This window comes from Stenella coeruleoalba (assembly GCF_951394435.1).
Source record: "Stenella coeruleoalba genome assembly, chromosome: 6".
In the NCBI taxonomy this organism is placed as follows: domain Eukaryota; kingdom Metazoa; phylum Chordata; class Mammalia; order Artiodactyla; family Delphinidae; genus Stenella; species Stenella coeruleoalba.
Window position 1 is genome coordinate 13,784,254 of NC_137151.1, and position 23,311 is coordinate 13,807,564.

Consider the following 23,311-nt stretch of genomic DNA (forward strand, 5'->3'; position numbering starts at 1 on the left):
CAATACTGTTAAAAAAGAGACAGAAGGCCTAAAATGGAGTCACTTTTGCTATGCCCCACATCATTAAACCAAGACTAATACCTAACTTAATTACAGTTTCAGCTTCTCCCAGGAATGGAATCTTAAATCAGTCAATCAGGAATTACCTAGGCAGCACTAGTGAGGTAATCCATCTAGTAGACCCTGCTGTCCCCTAGAGGAAGGTGACCTTGCCACAACCAATCCATTTTTTGCTAATATAACTTTCTTGTCCTGCTCCTTTCTGCCTATAAAAATCTTTAATTTTCTACAGTTCCTTGGAGCTCCTTTCTATCTGCTAGAAGGGATGCTGCCTGATTCATAAATCATTGACTAAAGCCAACAAGATCTTTAAAATTCACTCAGTTGAATTTTGTTTTAACAGTATTGGTGGCAGCAGTGGGATCCAAAGGAAACTTCTGATGGCTTTAGTGATGATGAGAAACACAGGTCCTGGTACCAATGAACACTTTGGGTTCTCTGCCTTCCTTACCATCTCCAAGAGCTGTGGGTAAGTTCCACTCAGTTTTGAGCTCCACTGTCTTTGCATTAAGCTTCTGATCTAATTGGCTTGCCAGTCCAGGGCAGCTTAGCTTAAACTAGCACAGTTCTACCCAGAGCCCAAGCCCCTAGTCCTTGCTTCAGTCTGCAATTCCCCATTTGATTAGAATCCCAGCCCATGGATCAGTCTCCAGATTCCACATTGGGAACTGCTGGTGGTTCAGTCTGTAGTTACACGTTTGATTGGAATCCCAGTCTGCAGTCCCTTTTAGTTGGGGTCTGTTGGTTCAGTCCTTTCCCCATTGCCACATTGGGAACTGCTGGAGGACCACACAAGGGCTTCTACTGACCAGTTCACAGTAATATCTCTTTGACTACTGCTGGTGTGTTAAGGTAAAGCTATTGCTAGTGGGAATCTTGAAAGCTAAAACCTGAAAATTTGGTGGGTTCCAAGCACTTAAAAGCTGTTAGAGCACATGCCACCTAACTCTAAGACTCCTGTGTTAGGATAAATTGGTCACAGAAAGGATTAGATTGACACTAGGTCACCTGCAACCTCAAGAAAGTTTCCATGCAATAAGGTACACTGAAAACACAACCCCAACCCAGCGCAACATCCCTCTTAGGTATTAGTTTGACTCTGAGAGACCCAAGACTTAGCTAAAGAAATGGGATCCTTAAGTTCCAAAGAGTTGAGCATGCTACCTCCAGCACACCTGCTTTTCTATATCTAAGAACTATGGTCCCAGAAGCCGTAGATATCTACAAGAATGTCAAAATATTATGAATACCATCTAGAATTACAATGGCCATTAAGAGGAGTGTTCCAATTAGAAAAGATTATTTAAGAAGTTCACTTGAAAGCAAAGACTACCAAATCAAACAAACAGAATGGGACACCTATTTTAATTGACATGCCAAGGCCTATAAAAGGCTTCAAAATTCCAAAACAGCTTTATTGAAGGATTCATTACAAACTGCTAGTGAAAAATTGAAGACACAATAGGTACCTACATCAAAGGACTATGGGACTGACACAATTCCTACTACTCTCCTCTATCTTTCTTTACTTGAGTACTCATTCTACTACTCCTTTTTCTGAATTGTCTTTCCACCCTGCAGACTATTACATGACTATAAACAAGAGTCGGCCAAATTAGTGGCCTTACAGATACTCCCATAACTACCCTCAAAGAAAGGTCCCCATGAGGCAGGAGACAGATGGGCCCCAGGCTGGGCAGCTGGACTTGTGGACAGATACTCCAAGATAAAGATAATGGCAGGAGCAAGGAGGAGTTGAGTCCTGCTTGAGTAGAAGATAAAGAGACCACATATTTTTCATTCTTGAGGTCAAGGAGACCTCCCAAACTACACATGCACAGAAAGGTTCCTCAGAGGTCACAGAAGGAAGGAGGTGCCAGACCACAATGTGTTCTTCTTCCCAGAAACCCTTGCACTGGAATCCACCTTGGCTAAAAGATGCACGCACACACAGGGGAGGGCCCTGAGTTAAACCAAATACGGACTCAGAGCCAGGCAAAGCAAGATGACTGGCCAGAGGAAACCTAGAAGAACTGCCCCATATAAGTGATTTGAACTACCTTACGGATGCAACTCTTTCTCTGAGCCCTCCCGTGTGTGTCTATCCATACATGCTTTTTTCCTCCTAATAAACACTTTACTTATTTCACTACATTCCATCTCTTTGTTGAAATTCCCTTCTCCTAAGCAGACGATCCAGGACCTTGTCACTAGCCACTGGCCCTCACGACCTAGTGGTTAGGATTTGGTGCTCTCACTGCCACGGTCTGGCTTCAATCTCTCGTCAGGGAACTGAGATCCTGCTTCAAGCTTCTGCAAGCCAAGGCTACCCAAGATCACCCATATTGACTCTTTCCAGGTTAACAGAACTCTGAGAGAATTTGTGGTAAACTGCTACATTTTTCCCTTAAGCAGTGAAGGGGAAACTAAAATTAAAATTAATGGAAAACCTTACCAAATTCTGGGAGATGCCACGGCTTGAAGACGGGATCTTGGGAAAACTGGTAAAAACCAGAGAAGAGAGAATTCTTACCAGTTTCAGCATTCCTGAATCTCTGTAGTACACTGTTGAAAGAGAAAAATAAAATTTCATGTTGTCCTTTTATTTCCAAAATCAGACCCATTGATTATTGATCCTTTCTCTCCCAGAGACAGCTATTACCTTCTTGTTTGTCTTGTTTTGTGTCCTGAGAACTCAGCTTGGTAACCATCAGAAATGTGGGTTGAACTCCATTTGCAGCTAGAGTCTATTGCCAGCATTCAGAGGAATTTTCTATTTGGCTATCTTTGGGAATGGCTCTGGATCTTAGGAGGGTAATATTTTTGCACTCTCTTTGGAAACACATCTTGGGCCCATGGGGTTGTAAATGAAAAATGTTGCCTGCCATATTAGTAAACGAAGGATGTGCAGCCATCAAACCACTAGAGCCTCCCCCAACGGTGCACCCTGAGGGAACTCAAGATGGGAAAGAACAGGACACTGGCCCTAGATAGCTAAGGTGCTTCTCAAAGGAATGATTTTGATGAGCCCAGAATCTTGTGTCTTCCCATACGTAGAAAAGTGCTAAATTCATTAACCTGAGATGTCTGGTTTTCTTTAATTAAGAGTAATCTTTTGATGTTCCAACTACCTGATTTTTGTTGCAAAACTCCTAAATATCCTGGCTACTCCCTTACCTGCTCAGAGCAGTCTTTCAGAGCTATCTGAGAGGCTACCTCCCAGGCTTGAAGTCCTCAGAATGTCCACTGAATAAAATATAATTCTCAACTTTTAGGTTGTGCATTTCTTTTCAGTTGACAGCGTTGTTCAATACTGCCAGAAATATTTTTGGCCTCTTCCGTTAAACTAAACCAAAATTATGTACCCAGAGGGATAGAGAAAACTTCTGAAGCCTTTGTGAAAGAATTCACTAAAACATTCCAAAGACAGACAGCTCTAAATTCAGAACATAAAAATCTTTTGATTTCCATCTTAGTTGGAAATCTTCTCCCTGATATAAAAAAGCAAATTAAAGATAATATGGTTGGATGGAAGGATCAGCCCTTTGATATCATTTAGGCTGTAAACCAATTCTTTGAGGTATTAAAAGCAACTGTCCTTATCTTACAAATCTGTGCAAGACCAGAAATGTGGCTCCAGAAAGAATTAAAAATTCACCTATCCTTTTAACCAAGCCCCAAACCTCCCCTAATTTATCTCAAAAGGCTTGTAAGTATTGTAAAAATTCTGGTCTTAGAAAACAAAAGTCCCTCTTGGAGAAACTTGCATACTTTCCCTGTGTCTTTGAGATGTAAATGTTCTACCTGGTTTTCTTCAGGAACTCTTATCTAGGCCATCTCTTTGGAATACACACTTCAGGAAAATAATTTTTATCAGAAGGAAAGGGGAAAAAGTTATCTGGAATTTAGGTAAATGACAAATCTTAAGTGTCTTCTTCATAACTATTAGTAAAAAGATTTACCATCTGAGCAGATAACCTTAACTTATTCCATTTGCCAAAAACACAATTTGAATCCTACTTCTTTTATAAATTAGTTGAGTTTAGTATTATCGTACTCATCTCATGGCTACAATTTTAAGACAAAAATTATAAGATCTCTGTTTATGTCTTTATGTTTATGTATGTCTATAAATGTATGTTAAAGATGTGTGTTGCAAAACTTAATTTGTAGAAAGTTCTATTTAACTGACTTAAAAACAAACAAGCACTGTATAAATTAAGTATAGTCTCAGAACCATAAAAACTCTCCCAGATATTTTTCAAGTTCATGTGATCTAGGATAATCTTCAGTAAAGAAAAGCTACTTTAAGTTTGTTGGTTTAATTAAAATAGACATGTCTTTAGAGTTATCAACATTGATATTATTGAAAACAATGCAGACATGCAACTCTTACTTTACCAGGGTTTATTAATCAAATAATTTCATGTTATCTCTGTTACAAAATTTTTCAGCAAGAAAAACAGCTTGAGGTGATGGCTGACTTTGCCTAATGTCTCATGAAGTTTTTGTGGGTAGTCTAAATGTAATTGTTGGGAGTAAGTAAATTAAATAGGTGTGAGTGGGATAAGAATCTTTAGGTGAACTTTGCAGCAATAATTGTTTTTTATGGTATGTCTAGTTAGTTTCCCCAAATCTTTTTGGTAACTTGAAACCTTAGAGTTTTACTAAGTTAAATTAAATTATGGATAGTCATTAAATGTCTAGATCATTTCCAAATAAAATAAAATATTGAAACACATTAATCACTGAACATAAGTTCATCTACTTTTGACTCCTTATTACCAAGAAAATAATATCTGTTTCTATTGGTATACATGTTTTGTGTCCCATTGAAAAATTGTGCTATGAGGAAGCATGTTTCTAGAAGTTATGAAATGTCTTAATAAATTTGCCAATTCACAGAATGCTAGTGTAACAGTCCACAATTGCTTACATCTTAGCTTTCACTAGGAATTAAGGATTCTAAGGTTAAGAATTTTAATTAATATGTGTAATTAAAACTACTTAAAAGTAATAAGGGTGAAAGGGAACACCTGTGTATGAGAAGTAGGTAAGGAAAGGAAAATGATTGATTGTCACAAAATGAAAAAGGGGAAAAACATATGACAAAATCTGAAGAAATATTTTAAAAGTTGTAGAAGGTTTGTGGAAAAGAATCTATGGAACGGAATTTTATGTGTGGTCAAGATGGCTAAGATTGTGATGAATTTATCTAAGTTAAAATATGAATTTTGATATCAAAGTACACTAGTGCAAAATTGGAATTTAGTGTTCTCTTTGTTAAAAGGACAAAGTTTTTACTGGACTCTTGGTCTGTTTGGATAAGAAAATTGTGAAAGTTTGTTTACCTTTTAAGTAATCTACCTAGACAGCAAAGATTTTCTGTCTTATCAAAATAATTTACTGGGCTCCATATTGTCTTTATCAGGTCTTTGATTATCAGCTCTTTGATTAATACTGAGAAAATTCAATCTTCTCCATATTAAAAGAGCTAAGTTTTGTTCACAACTATGTGGTCTTCTGTATTTGCCTTTAACATCTTCTATCGTTACTTTGGTTAAATGGGTAATTTAGTATTGTTTCATAATTTTCTGTGATATTTTTAGTCAAGTATCCAAAATTCTTTATATTCTTGACACACTTCCCAAAATCAAATTCTAAATGAAGTCTTTTTGACTTGAAACTAACTTTGGGATTTTCCAGAGGGCTTCTGGAACATCTCAAAAGAATTGTTCTCTCTTCTTATAAAAAGAGAGGGGGGGGCTTCCCTGGTGGTGCAGTGGTTGGGAGTCCGCCTGCCGATGCAGGGGACGCGGGTTCATGCCCCAGTCCGGGAAGATCCCACATGCCGCAGAGTGGCTGGACCTGTGAGCCATGGCCGCTGAGCCTGCGCATCCGGAGCCTGTGCTCTGCAGCAGGAGAGGCCACAAGGGTGAGAGGCCCGTGTACCGGAAAATAAATAAATAAATAAAGAGAGAGAGAGAGAGAGAGAGAGAGAGAGACAGAGACAGAGACAGAGACAGAGAGGTTAAACTAATTAGGCTTATTTGATATGTTAAATTACATGGGAAGCATTGTCAAATAAGAAGTAATACTAAGCCTTCTTTAAGTTATATTTTTCCAGGTATATAAGTTCTAGAAATTGTATGAAATTTCTGGAAATCTGATATGTCCTTGTATAATATTATCAGTCATAATTCCAGTTATTATCTTAAAATGTATATCACGGAAATAACTACATTTACTTATCAATTGAACTCTCATCAGATCTTTAACAATGGGCTTTTTTTTTTTTTTTTCCGGTACGCAGGCCTCTCACTGCTGCGGCCTCTCCCGTTGCGGAGCACAGGCTCCGGACGCGCAGGCTCAGCGGCCATGGCTCACGGGCCCAGCCGCTCCGCGGCATGTGGGATTCTCCCAGACCGGGGCATGAACCCGTGTTTCCTGCATCGGCAGGCGGACTCTCAACCACTGCGCCACCAGGGAAGCCCAACAATGGGCAATTTTAACTCTTTTGTCATTTATAGATAGTTATTGTTTTACTCTGATGTTTTTGCAAAAGTGATACTCATGGAAAGAGCCTTACCAAGTACTCCTGACCATTGACACTACTGTGAAACTAGAAGGATTTGAATCTTGGGTACACATCTCACAGCTGAGGAAGGCTCAGAATGCTGGAGACCTCTGAATCCACCTGACTAGGAAGAGAAGTAGCTGACATCAAGGTAGACTGAATCCACCCAAGGTACCAGGTCAAGGCTTCATACTTTACCTAAACATAAAACCTTTCCTTCTTCTCTTTCTTTCCTTCACTCTGGCATTGGCCTGGCCACTACTAAGGAGAGTAACTGCAGACTGCTGGATTTGTCCTCAAAAGCTCTGTTCACGAGGCTAAAGGCCCCCTGGTCCTTCCTGTGACCAATTTTTCTTTGATTCCCAATGTCACCATAAACTGTAATTGATCCCCTTTAGAAGTCACTTAGAGTCTGACTTTTATAGCCAGATTATCCAATGCCTTTTTTTGACTTTTCCTTTATTATAACTGGACTTGCCCAATTAGACACAAATATCTATGCCAATCATGGTATATTTGCATCTCCACATTCTTATGTTATCTGATATTCTTATATGATCTGATTTAGATCTGTCCTCAATCATGAAAAGATCTCACCAGCGGCACCAATCTTTGCAAGGAATTTAGAACAACATTCTGTTTCATTCCGGGAGATTTACTTCCCAAATGCACTGAAAGCCTAATTGACCCCTGGCCTGCAAACACAACAACTCCTGCAAATAAATCCATTAACAGTGTCACCTTAGTAGGAGTGGTTTGTGCCCCAACAGGATTTCCTTTCCTGTGGTGGTTATCATTCTCCTTGAGCCTATGAATTGCCTAGATGACTGGTGCATAACGAAACAATGCCTCATAGTTTATCTAACTGTGTTCCTAACTGTCCACAATCAAACTGAGATATCTCATTGGTCAACTCCCCTGAATTTACATTGTCAAGTTAGAAAGGACCTACCAGGAGGTATTCCTGATCCAGAGTTCACTTCCTTTGGCAGGTCCCTACTTCCCTGTTTAGGAATGAGTATGAATGAAGCTATGATCAGGAATCTCTCCTTAACCCTTGAAGATTTTGCAGAATCCACTAAAAAGCAATAGCTGTCCAACAAAAATCCTTAGACTTTCTGCCCAAAGTTGTTCTTGATAATAAAATAGTGCTTGGTTATCTTTTAGATGAGCAAGGAGGTGTCTGTGTTGTGGCCAACATCACTTGCTGCACCTGGATTAACATTTCTGGGGAAGCTGAGACTCAGCTGCATAAGATCACTGAACAAGCCACTTGTTCAACACACCAGTGGCTTCAGTGGGGTCCTTCTCTGACTTATTTGATCTTGATTGGTTTGGGAATTACCCTGTTTATAAATAATCATAGTAATCTCTCTGGTGTGCCACATTCTCTCAAAAGCTTTAAAAGCATGTTCACAGCCTCTACAAAGCAAGCAAATGATCTCCCTAAAACTAGAATGTCAGAAAAGGAAAGAAGAGAATGATCATCTTCAAAAATGTCAACCTGAAGTTGTGACCTGTAAATACCACAGAGATTCAGCAAAAAGACATCAAGGGCTTCCCTGGTGGCGCAGTGGTTGAGAGTTCACCTGCTGATGCAGGGGACACGGGTTCGTGCCCTGGTCCGGGAAGATCCCACATGCTACGGAGCGGCTGGGCCCGTGAGCCATGGCCGCTGAGCCTGCGCGTCCGGAGCCTGTGCTCCGCAACGGGAGAGGCCACAACGGTGAGAGGCCCGCGTACCGCAAAAGAAAGCGGTATCTGGGAATCCTGTTAATGCCTTAAATTTTGATCACATCTCTCAGGCTGAGAGTCTGACCAACTGGGGGGAATTGCTAAAAAAGATAAAACAGGCCCCAAATGGAGTCACCTATGCTAAGTCCATCATCACCAAACCAAGATTTAATACCTAACTTATAGTTTCAGGCTCTCCTAGGAATGGAAGCTTAAACCAGTCAAACCCGAATTACCTGGTCTGCACTATGAGGTACTCACCTGACTGACCCTGCTGTCCCCTAAAAGAAGGTGCCGTTGCCGTAATCAATCTGCTCTTTTCTAGTATAACTTCCTTGTACTGTTCCCTTCTGCCTATAAAAGTCTTTCATTTTGTACAGTTCTTTGGAGCTCCTTTCTATCTGCTAGAAAGGATGCTGCCCAATGCATGGATCATTAAATAAAGCCAATAAGATCGTCCAAATTTACTCAATTTCATATATATATATATATATATATATATATATATAAAATACAGTTCTCTGATGGCCACCACTCTGGACTTTCTAGTGGCGACTTGGTGGACTGAGTGGCCTGACTGAGACCTATGGTCACAGGCAGGATGGTCCCGCAATAGCCTGTCATTTTAATACTGGAAGTTGCCTACATAATAAGCCTCTGCTGGATCAGGATAGAGGAGACAAGAAGCTCTTTGCATAGTGATGTTATTGACTCTGAAGAGTTCACCAGCCAACATTTGTCAGGGCAAATGAAAATCCTAAGCTAAAAGTGGTGAAAGAAGCTCTTTTCAAAAGCCAGTAAGGAAATCCTCTTCATTATTAGCGACTTTTATACACTCAGATGGAGTAAATCAGCCATTCAAAAATGCTCATTTAGTTCGTTCGGTGCCAAGAAGTGGGTCCCAATGGTGTGCGTGTGGTTGACACACACATGACTGCATTCTCATGGCTCCATGTGGTTGAGTATGCTGGGCTGAGTTACCCATTTGTTAAATCCACCTACAATTTGTTCTCTACCCATGAATACAATTTCCTGAAAAAGAAAAGGAAACATTCTCAGAGTTCTCCAGCTTCACCACTTCCATTCAGTCTGACTCATCTTTGTTCCTGGATAACTGTGAGGACTGGCTTAGGGTTGGATGTAATGTGATCTTTCTCAGGTCTGGCCCTGGTTGGTGGCCCAAGCAGAAAGAGTCTGATTTTTCTATCATGAAATTGCAGCAGCAGATATGTTTGAATCTATAGAAAGTAGCCTTTTTATAATACTAACAATTTTCTGTAGTTTTCATTTTTATGATGTCTACTGGTTAAGAGGTGATAGGACTTCGTAGAATTTACACTCTAGTGGTTTGATAAATATATACATGTTGAAAAAGAGTTTCACAGGAAAGTAAACATGATTTATCAGGGCTTTAGTTGCTCTTATATTTGCCTTAAGCTGAGCAGTATTATAAGTTGTTTGTTTTATTTTTATTTATTTTTCTTTTATTTGGCTTTCTTTCTAGATCCTAATCAAATCCAAATAAAAGCAGCACTTAAGCACCCCTGAATATGGCATAGGGGGAAATGTGTTTATCCTTGTCTTTATATTATCTTTTGTTCACATACTAAGGGCGTTGGAAGGCAAAATGTGGTGAGGTGCTATTTTATAGCATGTTTCATGCTTATCAGTAATTTTTTCTCTCTGACCTTCTGCCTCACCCAATTAATTTTGTTGAACTGCTCACATACGTAAGGAGAACATTGCCGGGGGGGAAATAATGTTAGTACTAGTGAATATAATCTTGGAAGAAAAGCTGGGCTATTATTCAAAGACCTAATCTTATCTCTGTTTCATTTTTATATCACTAGTCTACATTTAAAAGTATTAGATATACTGTTCTGCTGTCCCACACCTTCAAACCCCAGTAAATAAATGCTGCTAAGTGCCACCAGGAGTGAAAGAGCTTGTAATGAGAAGTGTGAGGAGATATGCACTCCATTCATCATTCTGTTCAGTCCAATATTGAGGCTCTTGTTATCAGCAGGATTCGTGGTGGTGTCATCGTGGCTGGCATAAATCTTCTGTCAGTGTGGGTCAGACTGATGCCCTATTAAAAGTCTGCTTTCACCTAATCACAGAATGACCTTTCAATGTCTTTAATTAACCTCTGACCTGAACCATCCCAATGTCTTGTTGGTAGGTAAATCTATGGCTTGACATTTGCTTATGACACTACATTTGTCTTGGTTTAATCATCGTACCTTTCATATGATGGCTTGAATGAAATACAGTTGGGATCCCTGCTAATAGATTAATTTTTAAAAGGTTAGAACATAATATTTTCTTCTGAGCTCCCAGTGATATCTTTGCAGACATTTCCCCCTGGGGATTTGGGGGTCTCCCATTAAAGTAAATTCAGGTGAGCCTTCAATTTCACCAACAATGTCATCTTTTCTGCTCAAAGTTATTCCTTTGGAATGGCATGGGGAGCCAGAAGTATTCTAGATCCTATGAATGACCAGAGGACAAATATTTTAAAATACGATCCATCCTTACTTGTTCAAGACAAGAGAATACAGCAGTGGCATGGGATTAAAAGAGAGCAAGAAAGAAGGGAGAGAGAGAAAGGGGGAGGAAGACACATCTCTCTTCCGTGAATGTGCTTTTCTACTCTGGAATATGTGTGTGCCTCAGGTCCTGAGACTTCTTTGGATAACAAAATTTCATTCCTCCACTAAGAAGAACCCTGTTGGTGACCTCTTACTTGAATTAGTAACTATTACAAATATAAAATATTTATAAAGATACACACTTTTCTTACATACAAATGTAGTTATACATTGATTGACATGGTTACTAATTCATTTAAATTGAGTAGGTCATTTAAAATGGCACATTGTGTTAGGCCTATAAATCATAACATTATCTGAATAAAGAAAAAGTTTTCAGCTACCTAAGATTTATCTAATTTTATACTCAATCAGAAGCCCCATGAAGGGTTTAGACTAGATGATCTCTCAGATCTTTTTCAGTTATAAAAGTCTATGATTCAAAGTCTCAATATGACAAATTCTAGGTTTATTGTGCCTGAATTCAAAAGGTTTTCCTGCCTTTAAAATACAATTTAGAAGTTATATTAAAGTCTGTAGAAGCTGGAAAGTTTTCAAATGTCCCACCTGCCTTTGCTCTCTTCCTTGCCTCTTCCTCCTACCTGGGCCTTTGTTGACTCGCCTGTAAAGTGAAGATAATAATACCTACCAGTAGAATTGCTTTAAAGATTAGAGAAAATGTGCATATAGCACCCAAAACAGTGTCTGGCATGCAGTGATGTTCAATTCATTGTGAATGCTGGTGGATCTGTTAGTATCTGCAGAATTTGCTGATAGATATTACCTCTTAGGTTGATGCACTAGCCTGACTCAATCTCTTTTCTTCTAAAATTATACAATTTAATGGTTAACAACTTTGGAGTCACTCTTGGGTTCAAATACCTGCTCTATCAGCAATTTTCTGGCTGTATTATCATGAGCAACTTACTTAAGCTTCCACAATTTCTCATCTATAAAATGGGAAATCAGTTGTACCTATTTAATGGATCTACTGAATGAGATAATGCATGAAAGGCACCATGTCTGATTTTGCTCCATATTTTATCCTCATTACCTAGTAGAGTACCTGGCATACAGTAAGCACTCAATAAATGCTAAGATTTAACTATTAGGTATAATCATTCTATTATTTAATTATATATCAGTGTTACATATATATTATCAGTCATCATCATCATCATCAATGAACTTGTTCTATTTCTGTCTTACATCTTTGGTTTCAAAGTGGTGGTTACATATTTTAACAAAAGTTGGTTTTGGTTAGGTCCTAGGCTGAAGTGGGAAAGTGATGTTTACTAATGATATCATCCATTTTGCTTAATTATTCATTTATTTAAGAAGTATTTACTGAGCAGATGTTATGTGTCAGGCTCTGGGGATACAATGGAAAACTGAAAGACACACAATCCCTGCTGTCTTGGAGCCAGGATTTTATGAGAGAGAGAGACTGATATTAATCAAAGAAGGACACTAATAAGTGAAAAATTATATAACTTTGCCAAAGACCAGGAAGGAGATACACACAGCATTATGAGGGGGCTTTAACATAGTCAGAGAAGTAGAGGAATCTGAAAGAGGAATAGCAGAGGATAAAGAAGCCTAATCACATGAGGGTTTAAATGCCATGTTAAGAATTCTTTTTCTTATCCTAAATTTAATCGGAAGTAGGGAATAGTGCATGTTGAGTTTTGTGTTTCCAAAAGCTCACTTATCTTGATGACCATATGGAAAGTGAATCAGAAGGAGACCAGGACATAAAGGGAGATGTTAAATGTCTATGATTTACATTGTATAAAATCCCAAAGGGTAGTCTCCATCATGATTCTTTCTTTGTATCTCAGAATAAAGTTAGATTGATGCCTTCTTCATAGACACCAAAAAAGTAGAGGGAGAAAGGACCCTGCCCCCCAAATATGCAAACCTTTCCTTTCAAAGTCAGTAGCAATACCAAGGACCAAGAGATACCATAGGCCTCTGAATTTATTCTTCTCCTTGGCTGATTTGCTGTGACCACAAGAGAATAAGGCTATCTATGTTTACTGCCTTATATTACGGGCAGTCACTTGCCCTCTAATTGGAGGGTTGAGTGTCAAGTCAATGACCTAGGCTCATAAAACCTCACTGGTTATTATACTGATAGGACTAGGCTACAATGCAATTAGAGTTATGAAACTCACCTGTAATGCTAGGGGCAACAAAACCACCTCTAGCTAGAGAGCTCTCATGGCAACAAAAGAGGCAAGGTTATTCATATTTCCTCCTGCAAATATTATTCAACTCTTATTATATAGTAGGTACCTCCTAAGTTTTAAATGGTGAACTAAGTCCAGCCTTGAGGGGGACATCTGCTACATCATGTGGTTTAAAGGGAAGGGCTAACACTTATGAACTTACTGGGTACTTGACATTTTATATAGATTATCTGTCATCAATACAACTCTACAAAATAGAAATTGTGATCTCCACTTTGGGAACGTTAGGTTTGAACCTAGATCCATTTAACATGCAGCCCTTGCCCTTCCATCACACCACACGCTATTCACCAAGGAGACCCCTTTCAGAGATAGCTCCACCAAAAGGGGAAGGTGGCAAGATGCACCCTCTCTCCAGTGCCTTCTTTATAAAACCACAGCAGAGCTTCTGAATCTCAGCACTATTGACATTTAAGACTGGATAATTCTTTGTTGCATGGGGCTGTCCTGGGCATTGAGGATGTTTGGCAACATCACTGGCCTCTATCTACTACTTGCCAGTAGTATTCCACTTGTAGTGACCAAAACTGTCTCCGGACATTGCCACACGTTCCTGCGGAGCACAATTGTCCCTGGTAGGGAAGCACTAGTGCAGAATACAAGCAAGAGGTCAAAGGACAGAACACTGAGGTGCACCACTATTTAAAAGGAAAGAAGAGGAAAAGAAATTATTGTGAAAAACCAAGAGAGGAGAGTTTCAAGAAATAAATGGTTGACAAAACTACAATGAGGTACCACCTCACACCGGTGAGAAAGGCCATCATTAAAGAGTCTACAAATGACAAATGCTAGAGAGGGTGTGGAGAAAAGGGAACCCACCTGCACTGTTGGTGGGAAGGTAAATTGGTGCAGCCACTGTGGAGAACAGTATGGAGGTTCTTTAAAAAACTAAAAATAGAATTACCGTATGATCCAGCAATCCCACTCCTGGGCATATACCCGGACAAAACTATAATTCAAAAAGATACATGCACCCCTATGTTCAAAGCAGCACTATTCACAATAGCGAAAACATGGAAATAACCTAAATGTACATTGACAGATGAATGGCTAAAGAAGATGTGGTACTTATATACAACGAAATACTACTCAGCCACGAAAAAGAATGAAATAATGCCATTTGCAGCAACATGGATGGACCTAGAGATTGCCATACTGAGTGAAGTAAGTCAGAAAGAGAAAGACAAATACCATATGATATCACTTATATGTGGAATCTAAATTATGGCACAAATGAACCTATCTACAAAAGAGAAACAGACTCACAGATATAGAGAACAGACTTGTGATTGCCAAGGGGGAGGATGGTGGGGGAGGGTGGGATTAGCAGATGCAAGGTAGTATATAGGGAATGGATACACAACAAGGTCCTACTGTAGAGCACAGGGAACTATATTCAATATCCTGTGATAAACCATAATGGAAAAGAATATGAAAAAAAGAATGTATGTGTATAAGTGTGTCACTTTGCTGTACAGCAGAAACTGGCACAACATTGTAACTCAACTATACTTTAATAAAAAAAAAATTTAATTACATAAAAAGAAGAAAGAAATGGTTGACAATTCCAGAGAACTTACATAAAATATGGATAGAAAGAAAATATTCTTTGAAATTGGTAATAAGGAGGATCTTGGTGACCTCAGGGAGATAAATTTCAGGGAACTAAGTTTCAGGGGACAAGGAGGGGAGGAGGCAGAAGCCTAGCAGTGACATAAGTGGAATGCATGGGATAGAGCTAGTGAGAGCGGCCTCTTCTTTCAGTAAGCTGGAAAATACTGCACAAGTGATGCTGTGCAAATTCTGGGCATAGAACTGAAGATACTAGAAGTTTCTATTTTCTGTATCTTGAAATACTCTCTCTGGGAGCCCCAAGCCACCCTATGAAAACCCACCACCACACTGTGATCACAGTCTCAGCTGAACCCAGCCTGCCTCCCATCCCTGCCAAGTGGCAGACCTGCAATGGAAAGCATCTTGGGGCTCTAGACCAGCCCACCCACCAGCTGAACACCCTTAAGTCACCTGTGTCAAAGCTGCTTGGAGCAGAAGTGCCCAGCAGAGTCCTGCCTAAATTCCTGAGTCATGAGATACTATAAAATGGGAAGTTTTAAGATGTTCTTTTACCCAGCAATATATACCTGGACCAGAGTGCAGTGCTAATCCCAGTTGCCTTCTTCCAGTCATGAGATTTAAGGAAAAAGGATGTTAAACTAACTGTCATCCTGTTGCCACTGCTCTGAGAGTAACTTTGAAGGATATTTTGTGTCATTAGCAGGTGATGGCCAAGTACTCAGACTCTAGAGTCCCACATACCCACGTTTACATCTTAGTTTCTCTGCTTCCTAGCTGTGCAAAATTCAGTGAGATATATTTATATAAAGTTATATTTATTTAAACTTGCGTAGCGCCTGGCACAATAAATACTTGGTAAAGGTTAGCTCTTATTTAAACAATGAGTTTTTCCATCAGAGGGTAGCAAATCATCACATTTTTTATCAAATGAGCCGGACTTGGACTCACTTCATCCCTCCCAACTAGCAGGACCAGTGAGAACCTTCTTCCCTCACTTTCTGCTTCTTCACAACCACAACCACAAGTCTGTTCTTATTGGTCTTCTGGTGCCTTCCTCTGCTGCTCACTGTTTGACCTACAAACCTTCACACACACACACACACACACACACACACACACACACACACACATCACATGAGAAAAACCTCTAAACCACAAGTTCTTCTGCAGGAAATGTGAGTATTAAAGGATTGACTTCTGAATGTCTTTTTAGCAACCACGAAACTTTCAGTTCCAATTTGTGTGACATGTGAATCACTCCTGTTGGAAATAACTGGAAAGAAAGAGAGAACTAGGTGCTGGGAAAAGCAAAGAAAGAACAAAGGCAAAGGAGGAGTAGAAGTTTTTATAGTGAAACATTAGGAATTCTGAAGGAAATTGAAAAAAAGACACCTATTTATGCCAGAAAGCAAAGGTCTAAGCTGTATATGAACAGGGCCAGGGGTAGAGTGGAGGCTGGAATCCTGGCTATTGAACAGATATTTCAAATACACAAAATTAGCCATGAAGGTCGCCCAAGGCTTTTTCCATCTCAGGGACCCAAACTATGCTGCATTTCTGAAACCACAGGGGACCCAAGATCTTGGAGATTGGAGTTAGTAGTGCTGAGTCGTAACATTAACAAATATCGAACAGGTAGAGGACAAGACACAGAGAGCGAACGCGTCCTAACCAGCATACCAGCATAGTACCTGAAAAAAAATGTACAAACATCTCATTGATCTGCTCCATGAGGGAATTCCTACAAAGTCGCTAATAAGCAATGGGTGTTAAGATAAAATTAATTACACAGCACCCATCATAACTAATTTAAATGGGTGAAAGGTCACCAGAAAATTTCATGTGCTCTTTACTGTTTTACCTTCACAGATATAAGAATATGAGGTGAGTGACAACCTCTGGACTTTAACCGCAATTTTCATACTGTTAAATGTTCCTTATCTTCCATGGGTTTTTTGAGAAGAAAACTGAGGATCAGTGCATGTGGAGGGCAGCTGGGGGAAGGGACGATCCTAGGAAGGCATGGACTTAACAGAATGGTAGCCAGTAGCCAGGAAACCCGTCAGGATCCTTGCAGCACCATGGGTGGGAACATGCCGACTTTGTAGAAATAAATTGATCGGATGCCTTTTGAGTCAAAGTACTTAAGATGTGTCTGCCTTGCTGAGAACTATTCCTTGTGACCACAGGGCACACAGCCACAGACCAACCGTTTCATATTTCCAGTGGTTCCTGTGAGCACTAAAATGTCTCCACTCAGCCCCATTTAGACCTCCCTCCCACCAACCAGGGCTTTTCTTGGCAGGGGTCGAGGGTGAGTGGGGAGTAGGAGGGAGAAAAGCCAGATCGCACGTTCATAAAGGGACTGAAATTTATATTTTTGACATTTTTTTCAAATAAAGTTATATAGACACTATACTTTTGGAAGGACAATATATTAATTTTTAAAATTTAAACAATTAAAATTTACCATGTATGTATACCCCTGTTTTGGCATCTCCTCTTTCGTATTTAAGGATCCTCAGAAATGGGAGCGCTCTAGGTTCTTGTTCTTTCCATCTCTGGGAGGCCCTGCCCAACCCGACAATCACCTATAGCTCTTCTGAAACTTTTAAATGGAAGCCTAGATAGATGCTAAGCTGAAGATGGGAGTGATAAGGGAATATGTAATAGGTACAGGCAGATGCAGAGGAAGATACTAAAATCTACTCCACTGAGCCCCAGTAGAAGGAATATCCCTCAAGAGCTGGCGCTCAATCTTTCATCTCTAAACCCCTAATTCATGGTATAGTGGCTAGAACAGAGTAGGAGCGGAATGCATGTGTGTCAAACGGGTGAATGAATGAATGAATGAACCACACAAACCTGGACAGATGATTCTTTATGCAATATATGATACTGTCAAATCCAACTGCCTGCAAGGGAATCATTTGTCTATGGAGTAGGCAAATTTTCAGTCTGAAGCTGACTTCAAGCCATTGCTCAGACCAAGTGTCCAGCTAAAAGAACATAAATGATTTTTCATATCCTAGCAAGGAAAGCATACGTGGGAGAAAGAAATCCGCAGCTGGAAAAATCAGAGCATATTCCAAAACCAAAGAGAAATTCCTTTTGGATTGTCAATTATTTGGGATTACCTGGGCCTGGGTCACAGACCATTGGTGTGGATAATCAAGAATTGACTACAGATGTGGATGTTAAGCCTGCCTGGCTCAGACATCCCCCAGCGGCCTGATCACAACTTCCTCCGCTGCCCATCACACAGAGTCCAGGGTAGAAACGGAGGTGTAAATCCACAGCAAGGTTGGAGGCAGGGACCTCCTACTAATACCCCCAAAATTTAGAGTTTCCCCCAGAGCTTCAGGGATAAACTAGGGTTTGTTATAAACTCTGCAGCAAAGGTACACAGGAGTGAGGGCATCATAGAGAAGAGAATCAGAAATTGTCCATTTGCTGCCTTTTCCTAAATTACTACAACCTCCTAATACATCGTGTGTATTAAAAGCAGGGACAACTATGAACGAAGTTGAAGAGCGGGTACTCTGCTCTGGGCACTGCTGGCGCTTGTCGTCTCTGCTTTGTCCCTGACACTTGGCCTCCCCTCGAGTCCACGAGTTGCTCAAGGTCTTTTCCTGACAGCTCCCCCTGGGGGTGATCTACATTCCCAGCCTCTTCTCCTGCCCCATAACCAATTTCCTGCTGCATGCTCTAATTCTGCTAGAGACCTGCCCTCAGATCTCAAAGGCTAAAGCTAGGACAACTTGATAAATTAACCCGGGCTTTCAGAGTAAAGTGTTAATGGGCGCTCCTTCTAACAAGAGTTTTCAGAAGAACTTTCCCTATATGTGTTGACTTATCTAATGGAGTGGCTCAGAAGGAGGGCAGCAGGTGTGGAAGGTTGAGTGGCATCAGCCAGAGAGAGAATATTTTGGGGTCTGTGAACTGGGGCTTTCAAGACTTCTGGTTTTCTATGACTGCATCTGCCTATAGAAGCAGGTGATGAGCAGTCTTTCCTGTTCTGATAGGACAAATCTAGGGTGTCACTTGCTACTTTTCTACCCCAGGGAACACCTGAGGGCATTTTAGAGGCATTCTACTTCATTATTCAAGTTTCGTGAGAATATTTAAGCAAACACAAAGGGAAACAACTTGAGAAAATATGCTTAGCATCATAATCAATAAGAGGAAGAGAGCCACCATGAACTAAGAATTAGTAGCCCATTCTAGTGAGGGAGAGCACGGGAAGCACATAAACAGAGTCTGCCCCTGGTTGAGCTTTATAAAGGAGTTCTTAGCCTCACCAGAAAGAGTGGGATAATTTATAGGCTAACATTTTCTTTTAATGTGGATAGCATTTTCCTCATTTATAGTTAATTAGGTTAAGCATGCATGGGGAGCGAGGGAGAAAGGCTTTTACTGATGCTCTAAAAGATTAGTAATTTGAATAAAGTAAGGAACCTCTAAAAGATGGAACACTGCCACACATTAGCCGGTCTCTCTTCTGAGTGCTAGAACCAGCCCCCTCTGGGGTTGAACCAGACCAGTTTCGAAGAAATTGTGGTCATTAAAGCATTAAGATAAAAAGATACAGACTGTGCTAAATATTTTAAACTGGTTTTAAGCCATATGTGTGTATGATGTAAGTGACATTGAAACAAATGACTGAAGACCGAACATATTGGATATTTGGTGTCCTGGGAGTCACCATGTTGCGCTTTGGCCCTTGGGTCACACCAACTTGCCAGGACCCAGAGATGAAGTGGAAGTGATGGGCAAAAAGCATCCCATCTTGAGCTTCAGTTTCCTTATCTGCAAAATGGAAATAATAATAGTCCCCCCTTAGTGTTGCCATTATGATTAAAGACAATATATGTATTTTACCTAATGAATAGTGGGCACCAATAAGTTAATATTATTATAAGATCAAAACCATTCCTTTTTGTTGGACTGTTTTCAACATTTTAGGCATGACTTGTCTTCTTCCTCTTAACCAATCCAGACCTTTTCAGCTTACAGCGGCTATTGCATGCAAACGAGATGAAACTCCTTATGTATACAGTTTACCCTAAAGCTAATCCAGCTGGAAGCGTTCCAAGTACTGTTTCTTTAGCAATAATTTTCAACAAACAAAAATATAAGCAACAGAAATTCTTTACCAAGGTTTGCAGGATATCGTCTGTTTCTATCACTCTGCATTTGCTTTAGGCGTTCCTGGCATATCAATAAACCTTCATCCTCTTCGCATAGACAAGGTGAGTGAAGAGAGCCCAAGGACCTTGGTCTGGCCCTGGCTTCATCACCCCTTCCCTGTGCAGCAGTCTTCAGACTCTCTGGACCTCCGATCCACTCTCCATAAAATGCAGACTGTCTTCACTAAGTAAATAAAATAAATGAAATGAATTAAAACTCTCAATTCATGGGTCAAAGAATTGTTTTTCTAGACACACAGTTTTAATGGCTTAACTGGACCGCCCTCTCCCCACATGTCTCTGGCTGGCTTCTCACTGGACTCCTTCTCCTTCATCAGCCTCCTGGTGAGAGGAATGGTGAGATTTTGAGTGGCTTTGGAGCCAGGTAGGCTGAAATCTGAATCACAGTGCTTCTGTTTACTGGCCACATGCACATCAGCAAATTGCTTATCAGTCCAGGGCCTCAGTTTGTCCCCCTCTAAAATTGGCTGAAACAGCACAGAGCCCACTCCCGCTGTCAGCAGGAGAATAAAATAAGGATAAAAAGGGCCTAGCACATAGTTGGTACGGAGCAACTTTTAGTTCCTTTCCTTTCAACAATCAAACAGGAAAAGTGGCGGATTTTCAAGACCCCTTCCCCCCATGAACTCTCACACGGGCCCCTGAAAATAGTCAGTGAAAAAATTATTTTCAGTTGTCTCTAAACACACACACACACACACACACACCGCCCCCTAAACTTTCTCCCATCTTCCCCACTTTCCCCGGAAACGAAACCTGCATGAAACTGAGGCCCACGCAAGAGGAGACCATTTAAAAGAGGCAGGTGAGGAGGGGTCATTGCTTTCCAGAATCTCAGCCACCTCAGCCCCTTAGGCCACTGGTCTGATGAGAAAGAAGGCGATTCTTTTTTTCCATTGTTTTAATTTAATTCTAATTGAATGTATGGCTGGAGATGCCTTAAAAGGACTCTTTTTTCACTGGTTAAATGTCCTCAGGGAGTGTACCCCAAGACCTCTCTCTTTGTGATAACTTATTCTGGTCAGCTGAGCTGGGGTCTCTTTATTACATCTCCCGACCACCCCCCTCCAAAGCCCCAGCAGGAGGGGCCCCCGCTGCAGTTGCTGATGACTAGAGAATTACTCAAGTGTGAACTGTTTCACTGTCTGTCACTTTGCTCATTAGGCAAGTGAGAAAATGTATCTATGGCTCTGTCTCACGGTCCTCATTAGCTTGGTGGTTCAGTCTCACTTCCCTTATTTATTTTAAAGACGAAGGCGTAAGAAACAGTCTTCCCTTGGTGTTCCTCAGTATAATTTTAAGAAGCAAAAGCCTGGATAATCTTATTATCTTCCCAATAATTGTGTTGTTCAGATGATACGGAAAGGGTAATTGCCTCTACTGCATTTCCAGCCAGGGTATCCGGGTGCAACTGTTTTAGTTGTACTAAGGATTGAAGTCCTCAGCATTGAGGTAAGATCATGGTGTTTTTGGAAAGATAATAAACAGATACTCCAACGAGCCTGTACTCTGAAAATGTTGTCTTATTTCTTTCCAATACTCTAGTCCCTGTAGGTTAAATATATATGTATATAAAATTAACATGTATATTATATATATATATATTATTAACATATACGTATATTATTATTACCACCACCTTTGTGTTAAATGTAATTCTGTTTCCACCTGGAGATTTAGCAAAAGGATTGTGTTTTTTTTGGTGGGGGCAGTGATATGGGAGGGATATACAGGGTATATTTAAGATTTGATTTTTATGAACCATTCTGTACAGGCATTCATGGTTGTTTATCCTCCCTAGATTTATTTACTGAGATGGTGAAACAGAGCTGAGATCACCTAATATCGTTCAAGATTTTGACATTCTGGTTGCCTTCCTGATAGAAGTGTGTCAGCCTATTTCTTATGTGCTGCACTTGACTTAGGGTGTTTAGAATCCAGTTTTGTTCAGCCACATAAACGTTGTTCCAAATTCATTAGCATCTGTGTGGAGACCCAGCCACAGATACCCTGTGGCTGATGATTTAAGTGGGGAACATCCATCCCACAGGGCTAAAAGACAAAAAAAAGAAAAGCTATGTTCTTTTCTTTATCTAAATGTAAAACTTCTCACATGCATGTAGCATGTTAGAGTTGGCATTAGCTGTTAGCGTCAGTTCACACATACTTCTGCATGACCCAAAAAAAAAAAAAAAAGATGAAGTAGACCGGTAAATATGCAGATTATGTTTCTGTTTATTGCATTTTCAAATCTAGAGTTTAAAGTCTAAGAAGTGTGGAGAAAGAGGCATTCTCTGATTTTTTTTTTTAAAGCTTGATTCTTTTAATAACAATGCCAGCTAAAATGCCTGATTTTCATCTCCCTCAACCATTTTCTTCATTCAGAGAAATGAGAATGCACGTAAACCATTCAAGGGAAATATAATGCATTATTATAATATGACTTGGCCTAAGTAGCTAATCACTTTTTATTAACACTTTTTGGCCCAGGGAGTTGGGATTTCTCCAAGCTGACTGTCAGGTTAGGGATTCTGGGAGTCTATATTAGTAATTAGCATTACAAGATCTCGACTCCTGGGGTGATTCAAATTAATACAAAATAAAAGTGCAAATTTCCAAATAGCTTTGAAAGCCATATCTATTATTAAATTTATGTTATTAAAGCCCTTTCCAGCCAGTATGACAGGGGTCCAAAGCAGAGAGTTTCCTTAAATATCTGCACCACTCATCTTGGACTCTTTAAAATTAAATAAAAGAGCATACAATGAAAGATCAAAAGAATTTTCTGTACAATTGAGTTACGCCTTGGCAGTAAAGTTTTCCACCAAACCAAATCCCTACAAAGCGATATGAGTTTCATGGTCACAGTTGCTTTTGGACTTTCCTTGATACGTTTGGCAGCTATCTTGAGAGCATCCAAAGAACCGCTGGCAGCATCAATCACTCATTTCATAAGCAGGCGCTGAGGCGACAGGAGGGCGCTTGGCATATTACCATCTCTGCACTGCGCAACCCCTCCCGGCAGGAGCAAAGAGAAACGAGAAACAGTACAGCATAGAGACATTCTGTAGTCCCCGTCTTCGAATCAGGTCCTGCTAATGTGTAAATAACCCGATTTCTCTAACCATGTCTTTAGCAGACTAAGTGGTTAATTGTTATTGATCAGCTCTGCCCATTGTTCCAATATCAGTCATTATTGAAAATAATCTCAGTATCCTTCATTAAGCATGCATCTGTTTCCATGGGAATGCATTTTTAACACAGAGAGCTACTTGAGCGTTATTGGTTTCACTGGTCGTACGGCACTGAGGG